The 15,940-nt window shown below is 30.5% G+C and overlaps 1 long non-coding RNA gene across 2 annotated transcripts; it reads right to left on the bottom strand.

Annotated features, from left to right (window-relative positions):
• Positions 1 to 5,312: 5,312 nt before the first annotated feature.
• Positions 5,313 to 10,913, bottom strand: LOC147803038 (uncharacterized). 2 transcript variants are annotated; one of them, XR_015429663.1, is made up of 3 exons: positions 10,779 to 10,913; positions 9,724 to 9,868; positions 5,313 to 7,024 (listed from the first exon to the last, which is right to left on the bottom strand). It is a non-coding gene; the product is annotated as an uncharacterized LOC147803038 (long non-coding RNA). The 2 variants fall into 2 exon arrangements; XR_015429664.1 differs by lacking the exon at positions 10,779 to 10,913 and adding an exon at positions 10,459 to 10,671 and having other exon boundaries at positions 6,824 to 7,024.
• Positions 10,914 to 15,940: the final 5,027 nt, after the last annotated feature.

Here is a 15,940-nt window from a genome sequence, read left to right as displayed (position 1 = left end):
TTGTCTTCTGAATTTGTTCAAAATTACAAGGTTACAGAGTTGAACATTAGGAGTCGTAAACCTAAAATTGGGTCGGCTGTTCAACGATGGTTATAAAACAAAATCTATATTTTAAATAAGGCGAGTGAAAAAGTCTTTCTCACAGTTCAAATAAGGGGAAAAATCAAAACTGTTACTCGAGTAACCAAAAGTAGATTACAAGACAGGATGTGAATATTAAAGTGCAAGAGCGTTTAGTTTAGAATAGTAAATTAAGAAAAAGACTTCGACAAAGGAATAACATAAAAAGATTAGTTGAAGCGCTTTATGTTACACACACACATATATATATAGGGAGGGGGGAGAGACTCCCCCCACTCTATAGGTACTGCCGCGGTCATAATTTTACTTCTTATAATCTTAGCTTAACTAAATTACGCCGAAGGAAAAAAATGTAGCTTTAACTTAAACTAAACTCAGTGGCGCGACAGCCCCTAGGGGGCCAAGGCCTACTGGGCCCATCTCAGTTTTCTTGACATTGGGCTCTGGGGTACAGGAGCAGATGTTCCAGTTAGGTGGTCAGCCGAACGCGGAACCCCAAGTGTTTAGTTCCCAAGCATGCTTGGTACTCATTTGTCTACCCACTTAAGGGATGAAAGGCTGAGTCAACCTTGCCCGGCCTGAGGATCGAACCCAGGACCGGTGGCACGGGAGCGCAAAGCACTACCACTCAGCCACCGGGCGTCTAGCTTTAACTTAAGATAATTTAAAATCTGTTCTCCTATTTATATCCAATTATGTTAGAGGCTATGTGTCCTTTTCGCTCGCACTCACTTGTTTTTTCCTATATTTTAAAAACATGAATGTAATTATAAATGGATGCAGAATTTAACAGAGTATTTATAGTTTGTCTAAGCTAAGAACTCCCCCCGCCACATGGTCTGAGGCCGTCTGAGCCGTAGCTAGCCGACCGGCCTGTGGAGGGGTTAGGGAACTGCCTTTGCACCAGAAAGGTTCTGGGATCGAATCCCGGGCAAGGCATGGATGTTCTTTTCTTCTCTGTACTATCTGTCCTTACTGTGGGAGCAACGTTGGCCCACCTAATATGGTGCCCTTGTAAGAGAGGCCAACAAATCTGCCCTGTTAATGTCCGAATTGACGAACAATGTTAACACAGGAGGGCATTGGGGGGGAGGGAAGGTAGCTTCTCTTCACTCTAGGGCTAACACAATAGACTGGAAAAAAAGTCCTCTTACTCTCGCTGAATCTTAGCCAAAATCTGTCCTAAGCAATGACCCCACATCCCTTGAAATAGTTAGACCTCGTTACCATAGTCACCGCCAAGGGTCTTGACAAATGGTTAGGCGAGTTTTTACTTTAGACAAACTATACATTAACTAGTTCATTAAACATTTTTTTAGAAAAAATTGCACGTTGAGACATAAAGGTTTGCCACCCCTGGACTAAACCATCCGACAGAGAGCAATGAAATTTGGCATACTAATAGTTCGTCGCACGAAGGTTACTGTTCGCATTAAAACATTATATTACAAACCGTTCGAGCGAAAAACGGATTGGAACTTTCTTGCGTCATGTCCACTTAATTACATGTCGGATAATCGAATAACAAGCTTACACGAATGGAACCAAATCATTTTGTATGCAACTAATGTTAAACTTCCCCGTTTAAACTGACATTCTTTATTTTTTGTCCCCGCCTAATTGCATGAAGAAGAGGTACTGAAATGAAAAAAATTTGTTTATTTTGGAGAAATGCTTCACTAACTAAAATGAAATTTTCGTTTTTCAGTTAAGATAAGGATACAATAGGTGGTCACTTCAAAAGGGTCCTGTTCATTAGTTGGTCTAAACAAGTGTTAGGGGTAAAATTGAAAAAAAAAAATCTAATCTTGCTGCTAGTTATACATTGAAGTGAGCGACGAGTGTTTTACCCCTCTTTGAATTATAGTTTGTTTACGGTAAGAACTCCCCCCGCCACTAAATCTGAGACCGTCTGCTGCTAAGGAAACAAGAATAGCGAATTTCAGGGAGGGTAGCTTCTCTTTACTTTAGGGCAGTGTTTCCCAAACTTATGACTTTTGTGTACCCTTTCTAAATTTTTCGTAATGCTGTGTACCACTAATAAAAAAATGAGTGTATTTTTTACTATAAAAAAAATTGCACAAAAGTTAAAAATCACAACTGGCTGTTGACACCACTAATTATTAACTGCAAACTCCGCAAAAAATAGCAAATAGAAAAATACGTAATCGTAAATTTTCATGGCTAGCTTTGTTTTTAAATAAGTTTGTTTGAAATTTTCGTTTATTGCAAGATATTTTGCATAAAGACGCGTACCCTCGCTAAACTGTTCCCGTACCACTGGGGGTACGCGTACCACAATTTGGGAAACACTGCTTTAGGGCAATATGAAGAAAAATGATTCCCTTTCTCTCCCCCACCCGAGACAAAATATATCCTAAATAGTGACCCACACCCCTATTTGAAATAGTTATACCTTGTTACCATAGTCACGCCCACAGGTCCAGACGAATAGGGGAGTTCTTACTTTAGACAAATTGTACTTACTTACACATCATTTAGAATTTTAAAAAGGTACAGAGTGATTTGTTTTGTAGTCAAGATTTGTGGTCCCCTCCTGGTGCGCTATTAGCTTTCATAAGAAAAAATTTCAAAAACGTAACAAATCAGTATACAGTGTGTCTTTCTCTTAAGTAAGAATAATTATTGCTTAATCCAGAGAATAACTCTGAGAATGATTGCAAGTTCAGCAAGAAAAGGATGGATTTGAATTAATAGAGGGGGGGGCAATGAATCTGGGAAACGATATATTAAAAAAAATTCCAAACTAAAACAGCTCATTAATTTGGATATTCTCAAGACGAGGTTAGAAAAAAAAAATTTAAAATAAATAATCTGACTATACGTTTGAGAGGAATACGCAATTATTCATGAAAGTCTTAATAGAAACTGAAAGGGAAAATCTAATTTTGATAAATTGACGAATTAAACGGGTATAAAAATAGTCTTCAATTATAGATTTTTTCGGAAGGGATCAAATAATATTTTAGTACCTATATATTATACTATTCACTAATATTGATTTATTTTTATATAACTTTAAATGACATTTATATTTTATGATACTAACACAGATACTATTAATCAAAATTGTTTATTGATCATAAAACTAAGTTTATTTAATCAAAACACTATAATTTGCATTAAATACCATTAAAAATAAAATTTCGCAGAAATTTAGGATAGAATATTGCACTATCCTTTTAATCGAATAACCCGCTCAATTGCATAGATTTGGCTGGAACTGTGATGATATTCCTTTAAGCGGGGTTGACTGGTTAAGCCTTAGCCGTTGTTTCCTCAAAAATCTTAAAGATAACATCATTGATACTTTATAGCTCTATTTAATAACAATAAAAAAGAGTTATTGCTTGTACTTTATTTAGTTTTTTTTTCTCGCTACGTCATAATTTCAACAACAGTTCCGCAATTGACTGATTGTTGACACGTTCTCAGCAGATCACCGAAGTCGAGCATAACTGGCTGCTGTCAGCGTGCGGGTGAAAAACTACTTGGATCAATCTGTGAAGGGACCGAGGGTGTGAGGTACTGTTTCTCGTTAAAATGTTATACGTAAGTACTTGACTTCACGCGCATGTCGTCGGTCTATCGAAGCGAAGGGAGCCTCACCTCGGCAGAGTTCAAAATTGTGATGGCATGTCTTCAGATGATTGTCAGGAATGTTTACCAGACCGTTACCAATAGCCCATTGAACAGCTTTAGTGCGACGTAAACAACAACAATGAGAAAAAAAAATTTACGTGGTAGCACTATGTCACCAAATTATCTCTGAAGTTATCTGAAATCACGTATTTAATTTGTCACGTCTGTCAAAATGTGTTTCGGTATAAGTAAATAATTTAAAAACAGCGGTAATTAAAATTAAAAAAAAATTCTTTTGCAATGAAAGGCAAAATTAATGGGAAAGTGGTACTAATTTGCTTAGGAAAAACGTAGAAAATTACTTCAGTTTTATTAACAGCTGTCCCTCTTTTCTTTTTCTCTGGCCTTTTAATTCCTAGTAAGAATATATATATTTTTTTGGTATTCTCTCTTTAAAAATAAAAAGTCAAACAGCTGATAAAAAATATTTGTTAGATTACGGAATTATATATTTTACTGAAATATAAAATTCAAAATAATTAGTTTGAAAAAATCTTTTTTTGATTCATATTCAAAAATGTATTAATGATTTTGTAAATTAAAGAAGTTTCAATTATAAATAACTGTTTCGCTAAGATTTAAATAACTGCATATTAGTTAAATTGTTTGGAAGTGAACCGCGTTTGAAATATTTGACTTTTTATGCAGGAAAAGACATGGTGTTTCACGTTATATTTCATCTCACCAAATATTATTAAACTTCTAAATTTATTTCTCACCTATCCTGACATGAATAAATACAAAGAAATAATGAAAAAAAATATATTTAATGAAAATTCTGAGTCAAAGTGTTAATGCTGACGCTCAGTTCATTTAAGTAATGTAATAGATGCATATTGAAATACTAAAAAGTAAGCCATTATGTTACAAAAAGCAACATTTATGGAGTTCAGGTACTTATTCGTATAGATTAATCGTAAACAAGCGCCATACTATTATTGTCGCCAATGATGCTTAATTAATATGGGTAATTCCTATTATATAAATTAAAAAAATTACTTATTTACAAAAATTCCAAGTTAATGGTTAATTTCGATATTATGCCTAGTAATGTTGAATACAGTTAATCTCAATTTTAATGGGCTGAACAACAAAAAACAGGTTTTGTTATGCTTTTGCTTATTAATTTTGTCAGTATATACCGTTCAGTTTTGTCCACGATTTCATTGGGTTGTTCAGTACCGAGTTATTGTTTTTTTGATTTTATTAATCCTGTTCGAAGAGTGGATATTTAGCTAGTTGAAAATAAAAAAAAGTTGAATTACAGTTCGTTAAAAATAAGTTAACTAACGCTTTTCGTTTCCCGAAACTCTTGTTTTTTTCTCAGGTCAAGAGCTAGCCCTTGTACAATACTTATCAATATTTTAGTCAAATAACTTCTAAACGTACTATTGGACGTATTTTCAAAATTTTAATTAAATATAGTAGCATTAAATTCTCACTTGAGATTCATTTAAACTGAAATAGTTGCAGTGTTATAGTAGTAGCACCTTGGATACATATGTACTATAAAATAGTATCTTTCTCTTGATATACATCTTCAAGAAAGAATAAATAAATGAGATAAATTTTCTTTTGAATATATTTATTTTTAGTGGTAAGAGTACAGCATATGTAAAAAGTATAAAAAAGGAAGAAAAAAAAATTATTCAAGTTGGATCTGAGAATTTGAAGCACGTATATTTGTTTTTGTTCTTACACAATAGACAGAATATGGTAGCTAGCTTGACTCTATGAAGGTGCTTGCAGATGCAATGATATAAGGTCTATGACCACTATCAGTGGCATCATCCTGAGAAAAAGAGCAGCTAAGTCTTTCTTTATAACTATTGCATAGCTGCCAACCTTATGAATCAAAAATGAGGAACACTATATGCGACAAAATTATACGCACTAATTACGAGAGTAAGATAAAAATTTAATTATTAAATCATAACATTAATAGACATACATTTAAATATGTAAATTAGTAAAACAAAACTATAAACACTATCTTTTGTGGGAAACTTATAATATTAATGTTTTATAATTAGGAATACCGGTATAATATATTAAAAACAAACATTACCTATTAATATATAATTATTTATCTCCAAATTATAAAACACTGGTAAATAATAATCTACATCATAAACAAATATTTCTGATGCAAGTGTTTAAATACTACAAAAAAAAAATTTCCAAAAATAATAATTTACTGAAATAATCAGCAACAGACAGCTATTGGAATAATATTTTCCAATAAAAAGCTACTAAAAATTACTTTAGCACAATAATCACAGGATGCATGCTTGTGGCAATCAGAAAAAAGGATTGGTTTAAAATCAAAAATTTTATGAAAATTCAGAATTTTTATAAAAATATCAGATTGGATTTAAAAATTAGGAACAAATCCGAAAAATTCTGAACAGTTGGCAGCTAATGCTATTGTCTGCTTAGTCAGCTGTAAAATAAAAGCATTTTTCTAGATAAAAAAATAGAAATCATGTTACTTTAAAATTCTACAGTGGATCAGAATCCAATCAAAGACTTCAGTTATATTAATAACTGACAACCGTGCCGGAAAATAAAGAGCTTAATTATTTTTATGAATTTAAAAAATATACAATTATATTTAATACATATAGCAAAATCAATGACTGAAATGTTATCTTGTTACGGTACAGAGATATTCTTCAAACTAAATGAGACTCTGCATAAACCATTGTAGAAAATCAAGTCCTGGTAAATATATCTCACAGAAAAGCTTTAAGCAGACAATGCTGTGAGACCATTCCCCGGGACAAACATGAATCATCAGCAGAATCCAGGCAAAAGCTAGAAGAGAACAAGTTGCTTCAAATTAATATTGTAATCAAGATACCTTGTTAAGATTTCAACCAATGGTTAAGTATATAGATAAAAGCACAACTCTTCAAATTGTGAATCTAATAAAGGATTGCATACATTAGTTTGAATCAATTTGAATTACAGAATGAAAGAACTTTTAGCACAGAAGTATAAGTTTTAAGTTATAAGCACAGATTAACAGAAATTTTTTTATTATTATTAAATCTGGCATTTCCATCTTTTTCCACGCATATGGCATACTTGCGACACTTTCAGAGTGGTCTCACAACTCTTTTGGGAGGAAGCATCACTCAAACTCATACTCGGGGATTTGACACATCTGTCACTTTAAAATCAAGACATAAAAAAGGAGTGTAAATTATTGCAACATTAGCTTTGTTGCTCGATTTTTTCTTTTTGCAGATCCCCAATTTAGTCAGGTTACTTACATCTGAAAGAGAGGGAAAGTGTCTGATTAATATTATTTAATATATCTATTGCAACATCAATCAGGGTTTACATATAAAGACTAATGGCTTTAAGAACAAGACAATCACAGGACATTACATCACAGCATTTAATAGTTAGTCACAGCACAGATTTTATTATATTTTCTTTACACAACATAAATGACCCCACAGCCAATTGTTCAGTTGGTGTGTGCACTGTTGAGTCACCGTTTACCCTAGAGACAGCCACGTAGGCTTCTTAAAGGCACGAGTCCATGATGGATCATGGAATGTGCATGTTGTGTTATCCCCACGCTGACTTTTAATGATGAGCCAGTACATGTTGATGTGTTTGTCCATTGTTCAGGTTTGATTGCACTGTTCCCAGTTTTTTAGTATCTAATCATCTAAATTCTGTCGACATCACCAGTTCCTTAATGAATATTATTTTCTAAACCTTTTACAAGAATAAAAAATAAAATCATAAATTAATTTTCTAAACTTATTAGTATCTAGATCAAACATTAAATTAGTTTTTATTTAGAATGCAATAAATGCCACTGATAAAAACAAAAGTAATAAATATTTTTGAAATAATCAAAGTAAAAGAATATATTATTAATAAAAGAGGAATATACTAACTGGTAGGGCACTGACTTTTCCTTAACCACGGTGTGATTAAAGACAAATACTGATAAACATTAAAAGATCATTTAATTATTCTGACTTTAATTATTTTATTAATACTGTAATAATTTATAAACAGTGCTGTACTAACAGTAAACAATCCATACTATAACAATACAGTTGGGGAAAAAAAACTCACAACGATTAAGGTATAATGCCACTGTTAAAAATATACAATTCTCCGAATAATCAAAACATTATAGTAATAAAAGAGAAAGATACTAACTGAGACACTCATATTAGCTTCTGTTAAGTCTAGATCTCATTTAAGCTAACAAAGAATAGAATTAGATCAATCTCCGTGCAATCAAAATTTTTTATAATCTCTTTTAGTGTTGAACATATATCCATTGCTATTTAGAAATAGCAATTGGCATTATTCATTAGCGTTATTAGCATTTTTCATTTAGCATATTTTACCAAAGGCATTTAAAGTGGAAGAGTATTTATAATTCAGGTACAATGCTCTAAACAATCTTCCCTCTGTCCTTTAAGCAGGGATGAGAGTAGTCAGAAAGTAAAAAAGAGGAAATCCAAAAAACAAAACAAAAAAGAAAATAAAAAGAAGAAAAAAAAAAATATATATATATAAACAAAAATTTGACAAAAAAGTGCGATTTTTAAACTTGTAAACCATGTGAATATAAATTCCGATATGAGACTTTTAATTCACGTAAATATGAAACTCTACATCGAATTTAAAAAATGCGAAAATACAAATCATGATTTTTAAATTTTTTGATCACAATGCATAATTTTTAAATCGCACGATATTACAACCACAAAAACGAATCACGATATTGGATTTTGAGCTCACGTGAATACGAATTGCTACATAGGGCTTTAAAAGCTCGTAAATACAAATCGCGATATTGTTTTTTAAATCTCGTAAGTAAGAATCGCACTGTACAATATTTAAATCGCCTGAATAAGAATCGCAACGTTCAACTTTTAAATCAGGTAAATACGAAAATTAACAAAACAATTACTCAAGCTTATTCGATTAACAAAACAATAATGAAGATAAACGAATTTGTGAAGGGTCTGAGTAAAGGATAAATTATTTTGTGAAATGTCCGTTTTTATGAAAAGATATTTTGCGAATAGTTCGTTAACGGACCCAAATCTCTTCTAAACAGATATCTGACTGTGACTACTCTTTCTTATTTGTATGGGATGAGTTCTGGTTATCTGGCTAGATGTCAAGACAAGATTACAATATTTTTATATTATTAGTATATAAAGTTGTGTATAAATACACTTCTTTTTTTTTAGCAACTTTGCTATGCATTCTTCAAAGATGTTTGCCAGTTGAATATGGCCCTGGCAGTTTAAATGTATGTGATCTTAACCAATACATTCATCCACAGATAAAGCTGATTCACAGAACATTAGCCCAAGTAAAATTCACAAAGTTTTAATTACTTCATTGAATCGCTTTATAGTGACGTTTTCAAGATTAACAAAGTGTTGATGCATAAGCTGATCTTTCAGCAAGAGAAATTTCTAAACTCTTCGTTCGAGAAAAACAACTCAGAAATATTTCTGTATTGTGATCTGCCGTGCCAACTACAATCGCCAAGGTGCTAAACAGATTTTAAACTTGCAAATTTAATAAAAAAAAAAAAAAACACATGTAGATAGTTGTCCGGGAGTGGTTACGAGTTATACCTTCTGAGTTCCCTTTTCTTTTTATTAGTTCCTGGCGGCTGGCTACCCAGAATTATTCTTCCACAGATAACCAAACAAAATCTCCCCAATAACCCCACAAATTTTATTAACCACACAAGCCAGTTTTTTAAAGTTGGGCATTGTATCCAATTGCACATCATTAGTTCCTTTATTTTTAAGAAAAGCAAAATAAATTATTATTTTATAGCACAACCATAAGTAATATTAATAAAAAAATAAATAAGTATCTGAATTAGAATAGTTACACAAGATACTAACAATGCCAACAAATGGTTTAGATACATGATCATTAAATATGTAAATAAATTACATTTCAACTTACCAACATGAATTAAGACAAAAACACAATCGTCCCTTCACAACTGCACACTTAATTTGTCCACACCGATTCCAGGGTGTGCAAACATCGATATCCCATTTTCATTCAGCATTTAAGTAATTAGCCAAATACTTCTCCAAGGAATCACCTAGTAAAATAGTATTTTATGAAGAGAAAGAAGAAATATGAAAAGTTTGCTTTTCATTGTCCACGTAAACTGTCAAAAATCTTAGGGTAATGAAAAAAATACAATTATAGATATAGTTTGAGAAGTTAAATAATTGAAAAAATTCAATTTCATATTAATATCCAATAAAGATAACTTAAATTTAAGATAACTTGCTAATCTGAATTATCTTCTAATTTATTATAGTATTTGTATTATGTATTTTAAATAAAACAAATTATTGAGTACAAATTGTTTTGCACATAATTGTGATACACCTATAGAATAAAATTTTTTTTTGAAAGTATGCATGCTCATAATTTATTCAATAGTTAAGACAACCTAAAAGAATAATAATGAATGCAGTAACTGTGAATGAAAATGATAAATATTATCTAAATTTGTTCCATTTCTCTCAGAATTTTTTTTTAGATTAGTTTACAATAAAATTGAAACAAATTATTTTAGACATGATCAAAACCCTCTTCACTATTTTTAAGAAAATTCAATAATAATCTTTCTATATATAATAAATTTTAATTAGCAATATATTTCATAGAAAAAAAAGATACCTCTGTATTATGTCACTAAAATAAACATAAATCAAGTAATTCAACTAAATGAAATTTCATTACTAAACTGCTTCACACAATTTCGGCAGATCAAACAAAGGATTTCTAAGGAAGCAGAGAAAAACTTTGATAAATGAATTTTTATAACGATTTTCTTAAAATACATACATTTTACAAACTATTTACTTTAAAATCTAACGCGTGGTATTCACAGATATTTAATAAAATTCATTAATCTTTTTAAAAATTTCATGTAAATTTTTTATATACTGCTATGAAACGTACACTAATATTATAAATCTTTAATTAATAAGAATTACCTGTAATTAAAACTTTCATGGTGATAAAACATGAAATCCCGCGCAGCCAAATACAGAAAATGGCTTCCTCTAACAATAGCTTTTGTTTAAACAACGCCAATTGCTTTGGCGAAAAAGTTTGGTCACACAATCAATTAGTGCCGTAGATATAAGGAACCCGTAAAAGGAAGTGAAGGTCCTATCTTTCCGATGGCAACGAAAAACTAGTTTTTAGGGTTACCTTATTTTTGTGGTTTATCTTATTATTGGCGCTTAAAAAAAATTTACTACCATTTTTTTTTTTGTTGAGTGTTTAGTTGTACTAGTTCTGATTTAGAATATAACAATATAATAAAATACAGAAAATGGACAATAAATTGTATTTTTACTTTCAAAGTTAATAAAGCTTTTAACTCGATTTAGAAATATGTATTAACTTAGTTAATTGCTTATTAATAATTAATTTGATAATTTAATTTTACAATTCTAAATGCAGAGCCGCCATCTAGTGATGGAATTAGTAAATCTCTATAGCAATGAAATGAAAATAGAAAGGAGTGTACAAAAAAGAAAATTTAATTTTGGGAGGGATGAATATTTTTTTTTTCCCTTGAAAAATAAGTCGTTTAAAATTTTTTTACATTTTAAAAGAAGAATTTACTGACTATGTTTTAAAGTGAGGAAACAATTGCTAATATATTCGGACCAGCAAATCTTTCCGAAATAGAAAAGACTATTGAAGAAAATGAAACTTTTATAATTTAAATAATGTTTTTTCTTTCTTTCATAAAACTTAAAACAATTATAATTTTTGTAAAATAGTTTAATTTGTATGAAAAAATTCTTTGATGTTATGTTGACATTTCGCTTTACACTTACCTTTAAAAGTATTTGATTCCGAATTGTTGTTGTTGTTGTTAATTTACGTTGCACTAGAGCTGCACAATGGGCTATTGGCGACGGTCTGGGAAGCATCCCGGAGGATGATCCGAAGACAGGCCATCACAATTTTGATCCTCTGCGGAGGGGATGGCACTCCCGCTTCGGTAGCCCGACGACCTGCGCGCGAAGTCGAGCACTTTACGGTAGCACAGTGTAACGAGGACCAATACCGCACACCCTCAGTCCCTACGCAGACTGATCCAAGTGGTCACCCACCCGCACACTGACCGTAGCCGGTGATGCTTGACTTCGGTGATCTGCTGGGAACCGTGTCTTAACGATCAGTCCACTGCGGGACTGATTACGAATTGAATTGTAGTTTATGTTGTTTTTACTGTGCTTGAACACCATTTCGAGAGCACAAAACTTGACATCCAAGATTTTCTTTTCCGCCCACGCTGAAAATGCCCTAAACATTCTTCGAAGAAGCATTATTCACATGCATTTACAATTCTGTGAAAATAACGAAACATATTGGTCACATATACATGATGAGTTGGTTTTTGGATTTAGATATTTAAATTTAAACAAATGGGGGAGGGAAAAACATTTTTCTAATTCTTAATCTATAGCTTTAAAAATTATCTTGTGTGTAATGTTAGCCTTTTCTGAAAAAGAATGGTCCTTCGAAAATTCGTTGTTTTGACGCTTCAGCTTTTTAACTTCTTCTGAAGAAGGAAAATGAATTATAGTCAAAATTATACTTAAAAGAAACTATGGACAGAGGATGCAAATAAATTTCATGCATATTAAAATTTAAGCGAGAACAAAACATTATCTGCGAAAACCAGCGAATCCCAGTTGGGGTAAATAACGACACATATTTGATTTTCATGTGAAACAGAAAAAAATTGAAAGGAGATCGTTAGAACTATATCTAAGAATCATTAGGCAATCAAATTGGTTTTGCCATTTTTTCATATTTTCTTCTTTAGGGACTCGATAGTTTCCAACTATCTTTTTGTTACTTCCTCGAATATTAGCCTACGACCTATAATCAAAGAATATTATAGAACTCCTCTATATTCTTTGCTATAATTATCGGTCGCCTATAATTATAGGTTAACCTATAATTATTCTTAATAAAATAACCTATAATTATAGGTTATTTTATTAAGAATTTAATCTAAATAGTACGTAATTAATTGCGTACTATTTAGATTAAATTCTTAATAAATATTTAAACAATTTATATTAAGAACGAGGAAACGGAACACTCTGTTCACATATTTTAAAAATGCTTGTGGCACATGAAGTCGCAATTTGATTAAAAACTTCATGTTTTGGTGTCGCAAATGTCTGTAAATGTCTCAGTCAGAATTTTATCAAAATCTTAGGAGTCACTGTTGAGGATAATCACAGCATAAATGGATTCATAATTAATTAGAAAAATAGTAATAATTCAATTAGTCAAACTAATAAATCTAGTAATCCAAATAATATCCTTAGTTCCCTATTTAGTCTATGGCATACTAACTGGTCTTTTATGATTTTGATTACATACATGCTATACGTGACAGAAATTAAATTATCAGAGTTTAATAATGATCTTGTTTTTTTTTTTTTTGTTTTCTTTTTCTTTCTTCTTCTTTTTCGTTTAAGCATAGGCGTAGTAAGCATGTAATTTTTCAAAGTAATTTTTTTCACCCTAAAAGATAATTTTTTATTAACAATTTAAAAAGTTTAGATGGTTTTTAATTTAACGATTATCACATTCATGTAAGTGTTATCAATTCGTGAAAGTATCATTTAAAGATTTTTTTTAAAAAATGCATACTAATTCAAATACAATTTTTTAGCGAAACAAAACAAAATCTAAGTATTATTGGTAATTCTTAACTTATATACTTAATATATATATATATACTTTTCATAACTACGTTTTTTTTCTGACAAATATTTTACAGCATAATTGTTACCGTAAATGACTGAAATCAAGAGAATGTCGATTTTCACCGGTGAATGCCAACAATCACATAGTGGCTTTGGTGAATGTCCGAAATATTTGTTATATCCGATTTGATATTACTTTATTCGTTGATATTATTTAATTTATTCGCTATTTTAATATCTTGGGATAGATTGGGTGAAACAACAGTGTTCGGAGAACCGATTTAATGCATATTGGGCAGTGGCACTTGACCTTAAAAAAACATCGATGTAGGACATACCGGGCAGTGGCACCGAACCTTTAAAATACAATGATATAGGGCATACCGGGCAAATGTATGTCGGGTAGTTGCACTTAACCAGAGCAAGTATATAATTCGGACATTCACCAAAGCGATTATGTTATTGTCAACATTCACCGTTGGAAGTTAACAACCACCAATTTCTTTAATTCACGGTAATATAAATAAATTTTGTCTCATAGTATTCAAATTATCTACGAAACTGGCAGGATGATTTGGAATTCGAAATTTATTTTCTGATTTGTTAGGATCATTAATTCCTAGGGAAGGGACCTAAGGAAACACGCGCCATAATCCCAAAATTTTTCAAAACTTTTGATTTCTTTAAATCCATAAAATAATATTTTTATGAATTAAAAATTATATAATTCATATGTAATTTAGCAAAATAAAAGTTTAAATTTAATAATGCTACAAAATTTATGCATCATTGTTAATTGTTGTATTTAAATGTTGCATTTATTTAGTTTATAATTGGAGTTAGTTGCTATTTACGAAAGATAAATTTTCTTTTAATTACCTTTATTTTCCATTAATACAGAGAAATAATTTTTAAAGACACCTTTGTTGAAATCAAAAGTTCAATATTGATTTTTTTTCTTTTATAATTTTAAATTACTTACAGCATCATCGAATTCAAAATTTACATTCTGATTTGTTTCAAGGATTAATTTCTTGATAAAACTTGATAGCCTATGATAAATGTTCTTAGAATTTTTAACTAATAATTTCCATTTCACACGATGTATCCTTCTTTTACTACTAATTAGTGTGAAATATGGCGTATGATTTTTTTTTTTAAAATTTCAGCAAAGGCTGGTGTTGAAAACTATTTTATTTCATTATCAAATAACTTTAAAAAAATTTCGTTTCGACTTTATAAGACCGGATTGCGTCAAATGCATAACAATATTAAGTGGCAGATTATGCAATTTTACTCTTTTAGCTTTTAAGGACATTCCATATCTAAAAATTACACGGTTAAATAATAAATGTATGAGATGAAATGTCTTTATTTTTCTCAAAACTGTTTGGAAATAAGTTATGAATGAAAAAAAAAAACTGTATTTAGCTTTTTTACATTTTGATTGTTCTCGACAAAGAGATTATTTATCTAAAATTAACTAGTTTCTAAAAAAAAAAAATGTCTCTTTAAAAAATTGTTCCCGCTGCGTTTATTATATTTTTTAACCATTGATGAAATAAAGTTAATATGAAACAAAATATCTTTTTTATATTTATTTACTGGTTAATTTTATACGTCGCGTGAAATTTTTTGACACATTTGCATCGAATGTATTCTAAAATACTTTATTAGACCGTCAAATAATTTGGAGAAGCAGCGTATGTAGAAAGGATCAGATTGCAAAATGCTTCAAAATACAAAGGATGATAGAAAAATGCGATCCATAATTAAGTATTTTCTTAGTTTTTATTGATATCTTAAATCTAATAATTACAAATATATATTATGATGCGAATCTTCTACACGCATCAGGTAAAAGGTGAGAACGGAATAGTAACATTTTTAGAAAATTTATTTGTTTCAATGGTTTGGGGAAGAATATTTAACGAAATTTTAAAACTCTTTGTAATCTTACTTAATTATTTGAGCTAAAGTTTTTATATATATGCTATCATATATTTTGATAAGCTCATATATAAGAAGCTCTGATACCACAGTTTTTAATATTCTTTTTTAGGATGCGCAAAATTAAATGAAAACTCATGAATAAAGTTCAACAAAACTAACGCAGAAACGTTATGAAAATCTGAAAAATCATTAATACGAAATTTTAAAACAATAAAATCTGGTAACTTGCTTAAGAAAACCGGGAGGATGTGAAAGGCAAATGTTTGAATATCACGTTTAAATTTAATCCTGCTTTCCTCAATGATGATTCACCAGATTTCAAAAAGCTTATTTTCTTCCTTGTTTGAAAAGTAATCTGCGACCGCTAATGTTAATTCTGGCTTTATTTTTGAAAACAATTCTAAAATTATAAATTAAAAACAAGATTTAGAGAACCCCTTTTACACTCAAAATGG

This window comes from Parasteatoda tepidariorum, chromosome 10, assembly GCF_982258835.1.
Source record: "Parasteatoda tepidariorum strain Cologne lab strain chromosome 10, Ptep-v5.0, whole genome shotgun sequence".
NCBI lineage: Eukaryota > Metazoa > Arthropoda > Arachnida > Araneae > Theridiidae > Parasteatoda > Parasteatoda tepidariorum.
Note: the sequence above shows the minus strand (reverse complement) of the source record. Positions and strands in the feature narration are given on the sequence as shown.